A 15,224-nucleotide genomic window follows, 5' to 3' on the forward strand; every position below is an offset into this window, starting at 1 on the left:
GATTCTGGTGACTAAGAATGTCACTCTCTGTGATGAAAAATAACTAGAGTCAGGTTGAAGAATAATGTTTGCATCTTCACTGTGTGGGTTCAAGAACTATATTCCACTAGAGTTAGCTAATATTATGCAAGCTTTGAAAAGAGAGATGTTTTGTGACTAGGATAACCTACGGAGAATAAAAAGTCTGATTTGATGAAAAGCCTCTGGTAAAATTAGAACCTGTTTCTATGCTTATTCAAGGAAAATAGAAAGTAATGAAAATTAAAAGAGTGGCAGAAGAATCTTGCAAAAATCCTGACAAGATGGCAATCTAGAATTCAATAGAGTTGATTTTGTCTTTCTCTATGGTTTCATCAGCTTTTTTTCCTCTTCCTTTCCATTTCTTTTTCTTTCTGTCTCTCTCCAATAAAGACACATTTCTTAGTAAATTCATTATATGCATAAAAGCAGTATTTTCAGGGAGAGCATGCAAGCTTGTAAAGAAGAGCAATGGGGAGACCGTGCTCGTCAGCAACCCATCAACAAGCAGTTACTACTTGGTGCACACTGAATTCAAGGGGCAGTGTAAGGAGAGAAGTGGCTGATTTTAGACAAGCTTCAAGGATTTAGCCTGGCAGATGCATTTGTGTGGGTATCGTGATTTGGAAACTATTTATCATATCAAGAGCCAGGAATAGAACTTGGACGCTGACATGTTTAACACAGAGGGCCGGAAGCCCCTGAAGCCCGAGCACAGGGCACAGAGCACAGATTCAAGTGTTAACCACAGAGGACAGTTAATATCAATGTCAGGGGACACGGAGTTAATCAGTTTGGACCAGCATTCATTAATTGATGAAATCTAATGGGTGCCATACTCTGTGCTCGACAGACTTCGTAGTGAAAACACAGGCCTGTGTACAGCCAGTGGACCACGTCAGACTCTGAAGTCAAAGCTGAGAGCCCATGAGAAACACTCAAGAGAGACAAGTGAGTTGCAGAAGTCTTAATCCCGAAGCCCTTGGGAAAAACACCCTTAGGCTGCTGTTGAACCAACTGCCCTAAAGCATGGTCTGCAGTGTTCAGAAGATCAATATCTTATTGCTGGACAGGTCTGAACAGGCCAGGGTTTTGGTCTGACTCTGCAAACCAGGAGCATCCCAGGTCACTGAGGACCTTTCCCTTTGTTGCTCAGTCTAGTGCACAGGGAAGAAATAAATAGTCACAGAAAGGTGTGGACTGCAGGGACCTCTCCCAGTGGTGCCCTACGAAGTGGCAATTATAGACATGAAGCATCTAGTACAGTTCCTGGTGAACACTGAAGTCTAGACTGAATACTAATGTCTATCTTGCAGTTACTAATTGGGTAAACCACAGCCCACTGACCGTCTGTATCTACATTTATAAAATGGGCATCATAACACCTTCTGCGTCTGATCTTGGTCTGATTGTCCTCTGCTCTGTTTTGCTCTGCTCTGCTCTATGTTGCAAGAGGCTGACCCTGCAAGTGCATTTATCTGTTTCCTGGCCAATGGGAGGGAGGCACTCATGGGAGAATGGAGGGCAGGAGAAAGAGAGACACCAGGGTATTTTTTCCCACAGTCTCACTGCCTTGGCGGGCATTTCCAGAAGTAACTGTGTCTCCTCTGTGGTTCTGGTTCCCTCTGGGCTCTTGTAATTCTATCTTCTTCCTTTCCCCACCAATAGGAAGGTGTCTCACCATCTTTTTTGGCATCTCAGCTCTTGCATTCCCTGTGTTATCAATTTACTATCTTATATTCTCGTTGTTACCAACTGTCCATCTTAAATCCACTCTGTGATAAATATGTAGAAGGTTTCTTTTTCCTGCTTGGATTCTGACCAATGCACCTTTTTCACAGTGTTCTTATAAGGAGTCATGGTAGTGCTCACTTTGGCAGCACATATAATAAGGAGTAGCAGTAATTTCAGACATGAAGCCTCTAGTACAGTGCCTGGTGAATAGTAAAGTGCTCAGGTATTTGCCCACTAAATACGGTTGTCAAAGCAAGACCTGCTTTATGTTGGTCCCCTGAGTCCCTATTTTAGGCTCCATCTCCAGTCGTCCTTCATTGTGCACTTAACTCTGCATGGCATTTGTTTGGTAACAACATATACATGCTTTTGCATGTGAGCTTAGATAATATCTTAAAATTTTTTTAATGTTTTATTTACTTTTGAGAGAGAGAGAGAGAGAGACAGAGTGCGAGCAGGGGAAGGGCAGAGAGAGAGAGAGAGACAGACAGAATCTGAAGCAGGCTCCAGGCTCTGAGCTGACAGCACAGAGCCCGATGCAGGGCTCGAACCCACGAACCATGAGATCATGCCCTGAGCCGAAGTCGATGTTAACCGACTGAGTCACCCAGGCACCCCGAACTAAGATAATATCTTAAAATTAATGTTTTATTCCTTTCATGGCCCTAAACATGCTAGGAATAGCAGGCCCCGATTAAATGTCTGATGCTGGAAAGAAAGCCTTGAAATTTACTTCTCTCTCCACTCTTAGTGTAGTTTGTGAGATTACCCTGCTTCCCAGGTGGTCTGAGGGTGGGCATCCCCTCCCTGAGCCCATGTGATGCTTTCTCACATAGCCTGAGGGTTGTGTGCAGGAGCCCGTGGCAACTGTGACAGATCCTGGAAATCTATCACAGGCCAAGTTTTTTTCAGCACAGTGTAAGCATCGGTGTTGAGTTCACCTAAAGAAATAAGAGCAGTACATTGTCATCATTACTTACAGGTGTCTTGTCCGCCTATGGGATACCATGTAGCCCTTTGCCTAGAAGCACAATTAACATCTTTACTGCCTATTTCATTGTTAAAACTCAGATGTGTTGAATAGGCCTCCCAACCATCATTTGTCCTCAGTATAAATACTATTTTCTTGAGAAGTGGGGTACTAATTAAGAGATACCCCTTTGTATCATGTTTGCCATGATATTTAAACTCTTGAGTCACAGTGTCCTCCTCTGTAAAACTGGGAAAATATTACCTTCCTACTAATATTATTTTCAGAATTACAAGTATATGTAAATTTTTTTTTTCAAATCAAGGGATCCAAAGATGCCAGCACCATTCAATGGGGAATGAATAGTCTTTGCAGCAAATGGTGGTGGGAAAACTGGATATCTATATGCAAAAGACTGAAGTTGGACCCTTACCTAATACCATACACAAAAATTAACTCAAAATGTATCAAAGAACAAAATGTAAGACCACAAACTATAAAACTCTTAGAAGAAAATAATGGACAGGGGAGCCTGGGTGGCTCAGTCAGTTAAGCATCTGACTCTTGATATCAGCTCTGGTCATGATCTCACAGTTAATAAGATTGAGCCCCACGTCAGGCTCTGTGGGATTTTCTCTCTCTTTCTCTCTTTCTCTCTCAGAATAAATAAATAAACTTTAAAAGAAAAGAAAAGAGGACAAAAGTTTCATGACATTGGATTTGGGAATGATGTCTTGGATATGGCACCAAAGGCACAGGCAACAAAAGAAAACTAGACAAATTAGATTGCATGAAAATTTAAACATTTTTGCATCAAAACACACTAGCAACAGATTGAAAAGGAAACCTGCAGAGTGGGAGAAAATATTTGCAAACCATATACTTGATAAAGATTAATATACAAACTATATAGAGAATCCCTAAAACTCAACAAGAAGACAAACAACACAATTCAAACATGAGCAAAGGACTCAAATAGATGTTTCTCCAAAGTCGATACGCAAATGGCCAATAAGCACATGAAAAGTTGCTCAATATCACTACTCATTAGGGCAATGGAAATCAAAACCACAACGAGATACTATTTCACTCACGTTAGGATGACTCCTATCAAAACTACAGCAAATAACAAGTGTCGGCAAGGATGTGGAGAAATCGGAACACTTCTGCCCTAGAGGTGGGAATGTAAAATGATACAGATGCTATGGGGAAAAGTATGGCATTCCTCAAAAAATTAAAAATAGAATTACCACATGATCCAGTAATTCCCCTCATGGGTATATGTTCTGAAGAACTGAAAGCAGGGTCTCAAAGAGATATTTGTATACCCATGTTCATAACAGTATTATTTACAATAGCTAACCTGTGCAAGCAACCCAGCGTCCATCAACGAATAAATGGGGAAGCAGCAATACACACACACACACACACACACACACACACACACATACGATGGAATATTATTCAACCTCAAAAAGGAAAGAAATTATGACTTATGCTATAACATGAATGAACTTTAAGGATGTGCTAAGTGAAATAAGCAGGTCACAAAAAGACAAATGGATGCTTCCATTCCTACATGAGCCACTTAAAGTAGTCAAAATCATAGAGACAGAAAACAGAATGGTGGTTGCCAGGTCCTGGGAGTAGGGGGAAATGGAGAGTTACTGTTTAAGGTATAGAGAATTCCAGTTTTACGAGATGAAAAATGTTAGGGAGATGGATGGTGGTGATGGATGCACAACATTATGAATGTATTTAATACCACTGAACTGTACACTTAAAAATTGTTAAGATGGCAGATTGTGTTTTACCACAGTAAACAAACTTTGGGGAAAAATACCCAAAGACAAAGGGATCCATGAAGTAAAAACCACCTCACTCAGGAGGATGATCTCAAGACTTATGGACTGACTGGATACATGAAGTTGAGTCTTAGAACTCTGTAGAAGGGCAAGAGCCCCTTGCTCTCCTGTGGCTCTTTGAGTAACCCTTGTCCTGCTTCTTTTTTTTTTTTTTTTTAATTTTTTTTTCAACGTTTATTTATTTTTGGGACAGAGAGAGACAGAGCATGAACGGGGAAGGGGCAGAGAGAGAGGGAGACACAGAATCGGAAACAGGCTCCAGGCTCTGAGCCATCAGCCCAGAGCCCGACGCGGGGCTCGAACTCACGGACTGCGAGATCGTGACCTGGCTGAAGTCGGACGCTTAACCGAATGCGCCACCCAGGCGCCCCACCCTTGTCCTGCTTCTTATGTTACCTAGAAAACTGGAGACTTGCACACCTGAGGCTCAGTGGAAAGTATGCAATTAGAAAAAAACACAGCTCTTGTTCTCAAGAAGGTCGTAGTGCAGTTGAGGGGAGGAAAGTATATGTTCTCTCATGGTTCATTTCAGCTCGCCTGTCTTACTCAGCTGCCTGAAAGAAAGACCCGTACGTACCCTGCAAAGTTTGGCTTATTTTTTTGCAGAAAGAAGCCTGCAGATCACTGGTAGCAACTATTTTTCGTGGTAAAATTTCTCGAATAGCAGAGGAAAATCTAGATTTGGTAAGAAAAAGCTCAAGCTAAGTTGGGAGCCCCAAAGCTGGCCTGTGTAAGAGCTTATTCTGAAGGGCTAAGTTCTCAGCCTGTCTTTTGGAGTGACTCTCCAGAAGATTCTTGTCATAGAGTGAGGCATCTTCCCTTTTCCAGCAATAAACTCTTAAAGATCTTCCATGTTTTCCTCTTCCTTTCTTCCTTCTTAAAACCCTGATCTCCAAAACGTAGTTGGGACTCTAGAAAAGAAGAAGGCCAGTAATTTAGGAACACAGTATCTAGTGATTCCTTCTCTTCTTTAAGTCTTCCCATCCCTAAATAGGAAGCAGGAAAATCACTTGTATGAAAGGCAGCACCACCGAGAGCCTTGCTGTACATGCTTCTCGTCCTTGAGAAGAAAGGACTTCGCAATATCATATGTCATGCATAACAGAAACCAAAGGCAGGTGAACTAGGTATACAGACTATGGATTCTTTCGTGGCTGGGTTCTCTGACTTGGAGAGCTCATGTCTAGATTAATGAAAATGTGGAGCATTCACAGAATCATCAAGATGGTTTAGATAGGGAGGGGAAACAGGCAAGAGTGAAGGCAGGAGAAATACTCTTTTTCCATTGCCCAGCTCCTCATCATTTCCTTAGGTGATGACCCACTGACCCACCGCTGTTAACTTTCAATGGCTTTCTTTCCCACCACACCTCTGCTTCCTTTTCTAACCAGCTCCCCCCCCCCCACTTCCGCTTCTTTTTTTCTTTGCAAGTTGCTTCCATCCATAACGTCAGCAATAATCACTGTGGTATTGTTGCTCAGGAAGTTTTGAAGAGTCAGAGTGGGCTGTAATTGAAGAGTTCATTACCAAGATCAGCTGGTTCCCTGATTACAGTGGCAAGGTGAAATATTTATCCTCACCAAAAATCTCCCGCACAACCGTCTTCCGAGTCACCCACTTTCCACTCTTTTTTCATTCGAACCCCGATGAGCTTGTCAGCAAAATTAAAGGTATGTCATTCACATCGTGCCTGCATTGCAAAGGACTATAAACCTGCCAACCTCTTTGATGAAATAAAAGGGTTTTATTTATGATTCATGTAGGAATATGAGGTTATTTTTATTCCGTCAGTACACTAATAATCAGACGAGGGCTCGGGAAATGAGGAGCCCAACTGACAGGGAAGGTTCTGATAAAGGGGAGCCCTCTAGGGTGTTTGCCCCGCTTTGTAATCTCCTTTCTAGTGTGAGGTTACGAGCGTGGCAGAGTGTGAGCCAGCTATAAGGCTTGGCTGCAGGAACAAAGACAGTTGCAATCCGGCAGGACTTGGGATGCCATTCGATGAAGGGGAGGGAAAAAAAAAGCAGTCCCTTCCACGAAAAAAAGTTTTTGCTCCGGCCTCAGGTTAGCAATTTGGAGCCTCCCCAGTTTCCTGTGATGTCTCCAGTTCAAAAGACAGCCGATCTTCCAGTCTGCACTCCTACTGGGCATTCTAGCCAAAGTTAAAAAAAAAATAATAATATAAAAAGATAAGTAAAAGAAAGAGAAAGGAAGAAAAGCCAATTGGCCAGGTTCCTTCCACAATCATTAACCATTTGTTCCTGCCACCAACGTCCTTGGTTAAGGTGATCTGACTTAAAGGCAAACAAATGTGGCTGAGTGTATTTCAAAGGACACCCTTGCCTTATTATTTCAAATACGCCCATAATTTGGGGCCCCTTTCATCTTTGTCCCTGCTCTAGGAAGTGCTTGGAAGCTATTTTAATTCAAGTTGGGGGTAAATTCTCATTCCTACCCATTCCTCCCATTGAGATGACCTTAAGCAATTCTGAATAAAAAGTTATCTCTGCATGAACGGGGCAGCATTAGGACCTGTGATTTGCTCAACAGTGACATCTTGGCAGAGAAACACAAAGACATACAATCTACTGAGGATGAAGTGCAAGAAAGTTCACTGGAGGAAGGAAAATAATACTAATCCTTTATTCAATAAGCAGTGAGTAAAATGAGGTGCTTTTTTCGGTAAGGTTAAGTAAGTGAAAAGTAAATTTAAAAACGGCTGTATCAACTCAGATGAGTGGTTATGTGAGGGGTCCCGCTGACAGTGTGGTTTTTGTGACAAAGTACCACTTAACGTTATCCTCAGGTATTTATGTATACGTGTATGTGTCTGTATGTCTTTCCAGAGAAATCGCACTGGCAAAGGTCCTGGCTGTTCCTTCAGAACCCAGAGTTGGGTTCTCCAGTGCTTATCCTCCTCGCTCCACACCAAAGGGCACCTTTTCCGAGGATGTTGTTGCACCCACCCATGACTGAAACAAGCCTTGACTGATACTGGAACATTCCTCCAGGATGGCCAATTACACGGAAGTGGCATCTGCGGAAGTAAAAGCCCCGGCTGCACACCAAAGTAACCAAGGCCTGAGCCGCACGCCCCGTGAGAGGATGTAAAAGATGCTTTGGCGGGATCTGCCTGCGTGGGCACTTGGGACTAATGGTTTACATACCTTGGGTCACCCTGTCCTATTAGAAAAATCAGAGGAAAATGGCTTGCTTTGGAACTATCTGGTCAAATCATTTATCTCTCAAGAAAGTCAGGCATTGATGGGGCACCTGGGTGGCTCGGTTGGTTAAGTGTCCCACTCCGCTCGGGTCATGTTGTTGCAGTTGGTGAGTTCGAGCCCCGCATCGGGCTCTGTGCTGACAACTCAGAGCCTGGAGCCTGCTTTGGATTCTGTGCCTCCCTCTCTCTCTGCCCCTCCCCATTCGTACTCTCTTTCTCTCTCTCTCTCTCTCTCAAAAATAAATAAATGTTCTTAAAAACTGAGAACAAACTGAGGGTTGATGGGGGTGGGTGATGGGTATTGAGGAGGGCACCTTTTGGGATGAGCACTGGGTGTTGTATGGAAACCAATTTGACAATAAATTTCATATATTGAAAAAAAATGAATAAACTTAAAAAAATTAAAACAAAATAAATAAACGTTAAAAAAATTAAAAAAAAAAAGAAAGTCAGGCACTGTTGCTGTTGTTTTCAGTTTCCAAGACATATTCTGATAAGGTAATCCTATAGTTGGAGAGAAATGGCATGTTTAGCCGCCTTTGCTGGAAGCCTGGCCTATCTATTTCATCCAAGTTCCACAACTGAAGTTCTGTGTGGCTTTAGCAAGTGACCTAACATCTGTGTGCCTCAGTTTTGTCATCTCTAGCACAAGATTCTCTTAGCCTCTTGCCTCGCTGTTTAAGTGGCAAGTAAGATATTGGGTGTGCGTGTTTAGAAAAGGATAAAGCTTGATTTGGAGTCAAGCTGTTTTAAGTGTGAAATTCTACATTCAAAAATGGGCTTCGTGGTAATGCATGCCAACCAGCCTTTGAGCTGGGTTCTAGAAAGGGTTTCCCATCTAAGACAGGGCCTGCCTAGGTGGGGAACGACCCTGAATGGCAGAAGGTGGGGTGGGGGTGGGGGTGGGGCAGACACAACTGTGTTATGTCCAGTGCCCCTCACAGATTTCTATTAGAGAAAGCACTGGCCTAGTGGTCACTGTCAGAACAAAGTGGGAGAAGTCCTGAGCCGCAAAATATCATAGAATGATCTAGTTCACGGGATCCAGAGATTCCAAGGCCTGCTTTACTTTCATTGAAATTGCACCAAAATGAGAAGCGCTTCAGTTTGTTAGCACCGGCGACTGACAAGGCAATTACTATGGAAGTATTTAAGAAATTAGAACATCTCTCCACTTCCAAATATGGATCTTTGAAGGCAGCCTCTTTCACCATGGCAGAGAAAAGCCTGAGGTGTACAAGGAGATGGCCTTGCACCTTTATTTCCCGGAGCCACGAAGCACGCCTCTCACGCAGGCCGTAGCGCCAGGAGGTACAGCAGGTAACTAGTCCATCGGCCCTCGATTTCACTCTCATGGAGCAGGGAGGTTCATTATACTCCCTTTATCAGCAGCGAGGTTTACAGCTGAATCCATAAGAGAGCTCCGTGTGAAACATGAGCTGAGAGAGAGGCCCTGCGTCTCACCATTAATAAGCCCTCTTCTGGGATCCGGCATTAGCGAGATTCAGCGGATCATGGAGCACAGGGGTATCATTTTTACATGATTACTCTAAATTCTTAAACCAGAGGCTTAAGAGAGAGGCTTCTCACAAAAGCAGCCGTGGGAATTGTTGAATGATTGGTACAACACTTGCAGTGGGTTAAACCACTTCAGGTAGCTCCACTTGTGGGGCTTACGACCCGGTATTTAGCAACCTGCTTTCCAAAGGAAGGGGAAGGGGATGAGAGGAGAGGAGGGGTTGTCACGGGGGAAAGGGCAAGGTTTACCGTGAGCCCTGGTATGGTGTGCCCGCAGCCCCACCCTGCCCTGCCCTCCTCCTGCTCTTGCCACGTCTGCCTGGCCTCTCACCAGTGTGGTGCTTGGGATTATCTGCTTTCAGAACACTGACACCACTGCAGGTCTTCTGAAGAGGCTGACACTTGTCCCCATAAACTCACCTCCTTCCTTCTCTGGCAGCAGTGAGATCCCTGCTGAGAATGACAGGCTCAGGCAACCGGAGCCGGTCCTCCGGCCCGCTTGGGCCTCCCTTCTCTAAAATAGCGCCGACGTTCAGAGAAGAAAATGCTGACGCTGTTTTCTCTCTTCCTTTGGTCCCAACTTCCAATGACTCCTGTAGTCTATCTAGGAGGTCTCTTTGAAGGTAATGTGCCTCACTGTGCCTGGGCGACTCTCCATTGGGCTTCACTACCCATGCATAAACTAAAGTTTAATTCACCAGCTCAGAACAAGGGATACCTGCCTCCCTTCAGCACAAACCAACACTCTAACAAGGGGCTTTCTCAGGGGAAAAGTGAGGCAGCTTTCTACTTTGCCTCTGAATATGGGAAGTCCCAGAGGGCAAACCAAAGGCTCACCACACCTTCAGTATTTGAACTCTTAAGATGCACCTCTTATCTGATTGCCTAGGACATAGGTGTATTATCTGAAGCCCCATCTTGCCCTTAATTGTACTGGGTTTTGTATTGTTCTCTCATTATTTCAAAGGTTGGTATCAGCTCCCCACAATGAGAGACTATGCCATTGAAGGGTAGGGACTGTGCTGTATTTTTCTTTTGAACACCCAGAGACTTCCAGCACAGCCCTGGGCATATTTGACATACTAAAAACAGACTGGCTGACTTCAGTAGAAATGCAGTTTGCATTCTTAGGCTCCTTCTCCACGAAGCCTCTGACACTTATTTGAAAATATTTTCAAAATGTTTACATCTGTATGAGATCTAGAAATCCATAGTGGTGTGGACTGAATTTTGTCCCCCTAAAATACATAGGCTGAAGCCTTAATCCTAATGTGACTATATTTGGAGATAGGGCCTTTAAGGAGGTAAATAAGGTCAAAAGAGGGCATAAGTGTGAGCCTTTAATCTGATACGACTGGTGTCCTCATAAGAAGAGAAGGAGACACCAGCAATTGCTCTCCATGCACGTGCACAAAGGAAAGAATATGCAAGGACATAGCCAGCTATCCACCGGCCAGAAAGTCAGGCCTCACCAGAAAGTAACTCTCCTTGGAGCGCGATCACGAACTTCCAGCTTCCAGAACCGTGTGAAGATGCATTTCTACGAAGACATCCAGTCTGTCGTGTGTGGTGCTGGCAGCCCAAGCATACTAATACGCACAGCTACCCATTTTACAGATGACTCAGAGAGACGCATAGGGTCAAAATAAACATCGGCGCTCACATCATGCTCATTTCACTGTCTCATGTTGCAGCTGGGAAATGCCGGGTGCCAGTGGAAGGGAACTGGAGTGCACAAATGAAATCTCGGTATCAAAACGTACTGTTTCTTACATGATCTTCTCCTTCACTTGCCAGTTTATAGCCTTTGGAAACCTACCAGCCTGCAGACAGTGGGAAGGAGAGGCGGGGGGCGGGGGGTGGCTTCCTCTGGAAGTCATAGAATGTAGCGAGTCTCAAAATCAACTGCAAGGGGAAGTTTTACCGTGGGGCTAGTACAGGGAGGCACCCCCGGAAGACAGATGTTGTTTCTCCCAAACCATGCACGTGAATATAGCCTAGACAACTGTTCAGAACATTTCTCTCACAAAAAATAGGGGAACCGCTGGCTATTGGGACAATTGACTGACACTACAGAAAAGAAAGTTAATCTTCCATATCAAAATTTTTAGATGGATCAAAGATCTAAATGTAAAAATAAACTATAAAAATACTGAAAGAACATGTAAGTGAATGTTTATATAATTTTGAAGAGGGAGAGGTCTTTTCACATGAAACTAAAGACAGAAGTTCTAAAAACAAAATTTATATATTTTACCTGATAAAAATCAATAATACCAGTGTAACTAAGCAAACCAGTTAAAGACAGGAGTGAGATGTTTCGAGAAATACATGAAAACATATTTGCACATATGTAGCCAGCAAAGTTAATATACTTAAGTATGTGAACAGTTCTTTCTAGCTGGTAAGAAAAAGGCAAGTGTTACAAGAATATAGTGGGAAAATTGAGGCACCTAGGTGGCTCAGTTGGTTAAGCATCTGACTTCAGCTCAGGTCATGATCTCATAGTTCGTGAGTTCGAGCCCCATGTCAGGCTCTGTGCTGACAGCTCGTAGCCTGGAGCCTACTTCAGATTCTGTGTCTTCCTCTCTCTCTGCCCCTCCCCCTCTTGTGCTCTCTCTCTCAAAAATAAATAAACATTAAAAAAAAAGAATATAGTGGGCAAAGAATGTGAGTAAACAGTTCGTAAAATAAGAACCTTAACTGGCAAATATATAGTTAAAAAAGTTTCATTCTATGAAGCAAATAATTGCACATTAAAACCATGAAAATATTTTTTTATATCAGAACATATGGGTAATAGTTCTTTTTTTTTCTAATATTATAATATCCAGATTGGCAAGGGTGTATTTCCTCCCTTTTATAAACTGCTGCTGAGAGGGTAAATCAAGAAACATTTCTTGGGGGACATTTAGCAATATCTTCAATACTTTGTATATAGTAAATTTATCAAAAGCCTTAAAATGTATTACCTTTGACTTGACAATTCCACCATGAGAAATTCGTCCTAAGGAAAAGATTGAACAAGCAGGCATCTGCACAGAAATGTTGATCACAGGTTTGTTTATACGGATAAAACTATTGGGGAAAATCTAAATATTCAACACTAGGGCGCTGGGTAAGTAACCATACATCTGTTTAATGGAAAAGCCATTAAAATGATGTTGAAGGTATTATGGGTTTGTCAACATGCAAAGACATTTCTAATATATTCATAAGTGAACACAACACCTATAAAGTATGTGTGTGTGTGTGTGTGTGTGTGTGCGCGCGCACGCACAAATTCTGGAAGAATACACACCAAAAAGTAAACAGTTTAACATGAGTTACCTCTCTGGGCATGAGTTTAGATCATTTAATTTTAATTTTATTTTCTAATTTTCAAACAGTAATCCTCCTTTCTTAGAAAACGGCTACAATAAAGAGGATGGGATGAAAGGTCAGAGGATGTAACTGGAGAAACCGTTTTTGGAAATGGAAACAATGAGAGGTCTTTTACTCTACTGGCTGCTCTTAGTGTTTCATAAAGGGTGGTCTGAGTATCAGAACCACTGGGAGGCCTTGTTAGAATTTCAGATTCCACAACCCTACCTGGACCTTTTAAATCTGAATCTCTGGGACAGGACCCAGGAATCTACCAATGTAATGAACTCCCCAGGTGATTCAGTGTAAGGGTTGAGAACCATGACTGTATAAATCACCTGGATTCTTTAAATCTCAGAGTTACTGAATAATGATCAGTCATATTGACTACATGTCACGTGGTAAGTAGCTTCGAGAAGCCTCCTTATTGGTGCAGTGACTGCTGGGTGCTCATGGAGACAGCCGAGGGATGCAGATCAGGGCATCCTGGATGCAAGAGGAAAAGCCCTTGTTCTAGCTTGCTCTCTCCCTTCCTCCCCTCACTGCTTCTCCTTCCATGATTTGTAGACCGTAGAAATCATCCTGGCCTCTGAGTCTCTTTGCATCTAGTGAAAGTCTCAGGCACTTTCACCCAATAACAAAGTAGACATTATTCTTTGGGAATTAGCTCCAAGAGCTGGATAGAAACAACCCACTTAGGAACCTGCCAAAGAGGCGATGTTGGGAGTAGAGTGAAAAGAGAGGAGTCCAAAGAGCTGAAGCTTTCCCAAGGCTGAGGTATGGCTGGAGTGGATTGAGGGGGAAGAGGAGAAAGAGTTCTTTTTAAAATCGGCCAGTTTTCCAGGGGTGTGAGATGCCAAAACTAAGTTTTCCATAAGTTTAAGCACAGACGCTGCCTCTGTCAGCTCTCCAGACTCTGATGATAATATGATACCCAAAGAGTGTGGTTGCTCCCAAATGCCACAGTGAGTGTGTCAGTCCACGTCTGGCATTTAATTGCTTTCCTAAATTACCAGCAGGTGGTGCAAGAGTTTCCAAGTTCATGAACTTCCCCTTCACATGGCTTCTGCTCTGGGGAATCTCTGTCAATAGCTTACTCCTCCTTGCTGTGAGTTCCTCTCATAATCCTTACATGGCTCCTCCGGACTCGAATAATCACAAGGGAACAAGAAGCATCTTTAAAACGCATTTTGTACCTTTTAAAATGTGTTAAATATAAATGTAGAATCAAAGAAACATGCATTAATTATAGAACTGTGTTAAGGAAAAGGGGAAAAAAAATCCCATTACTAGCAAACCCAGAAGAAACATAGCTTCCTCCTGTTGGCAAAGAGGAATGGAGAAATTTAGCAGAAACCTTTAGGATTTAATGCCCTTGACTGCCCACTAAGGACGCTGTGAATATGGATTTGGGATGGGAGGTTGGTGTGGGGGAGGGTATTAAATTAGTCCAACTCAAAAAATCTAAAAGAATGAAAGGAGATAAAATCAGCACTGTCTGAATTGTATTGTTAGCTTCACGGTTATATAAAAAGTGAGGAAGAATCTCTGATTGGGATTCCCAGAAGTGCTGTTTTGGGATATTTCAGGCCAAGGAGGAGTCGAGAAAGACTGTTTTAAGAAGACACCAGGCTGTTAGATGCAAGTTCAGCCAGGGTCCTGTTCTAAGGAAGAGCTGGAAGCAAAGGGGACTAGAGCTGGAGTTTGCTCGTGGTGGGGTGGAAAACCACATTCCGTAATCGAGGGTGCAACTCTGACAAGGTCTCAAGGCATGGGTGCTGCGGGGTTCCTGGGTCTTGGGCAACTGCGGCAGAGGGCAGAGTTAGAGAGCGATAGTGAATTGGGGACTTTGTTCACACATAGCATGCAGGAATTCAGATGTGGAGACAGTTTGCATCATCTCACTATTACAGTTCATGGATTTAAATGACGAAGCAGATAAATATTGGATTAAGGCATTTGTGAGTACTTGCATGTCTCTGATGAAAGCTGGAAAATGACACTACTGTCTTAGACAAACAGAGCTCCAAAGGAAAGCGGCAGAATTTGGCTCATGAGATAGAATGTAGTTTGCATGGAATGAATCTGCTTTTTCTAGAAATCTTCCTCCTTTCAGAGACCCTGAATAGACTCTTTCTAGGGCTGCTTTACTGCTTTTGAAATTGCTAACCACTCTAGAACTAACCCATGAAGATCATGAACAAAACCTCGATATGTTGGGTGACTGTAGCAAGCTATTCAAACTCCATGTGCCATTATGTTTGAGGCCACAAATGTAGGGTTTCTCAGCCATAGTGAAAAACTGGATATTATTCCACAAGCAATGGTTACAAGGAATCTACCATATACAAATATGGACAGGGGTGTGTGGACAGGAAATCAACTCTATTACACTCAATTACATTTGCTGAAACCATATTATATACATAAACTTGTTCTAAAATGCAACTGAAATATGGTTTGCTGCTTGAAATTAGGGCTTGTTGTGACAATTCAGGATATGCTGATTGTCACTAAAAATGACTATGGGCAC

Source organism: Lynx canadensis, chromosome A3, assembly GCF_007474595.2.
Source record: "Lynx canadensis isolate LIC74 chromosome A3, mLynCan4.pri.v2, whole genome shotgun sequence".
NCBI classification, from domain to species: Eukaryota; Metazoa; Chordata; class Mammalia; order Carnivora; family Felidae; genus Lynx; species Lynx canadensis.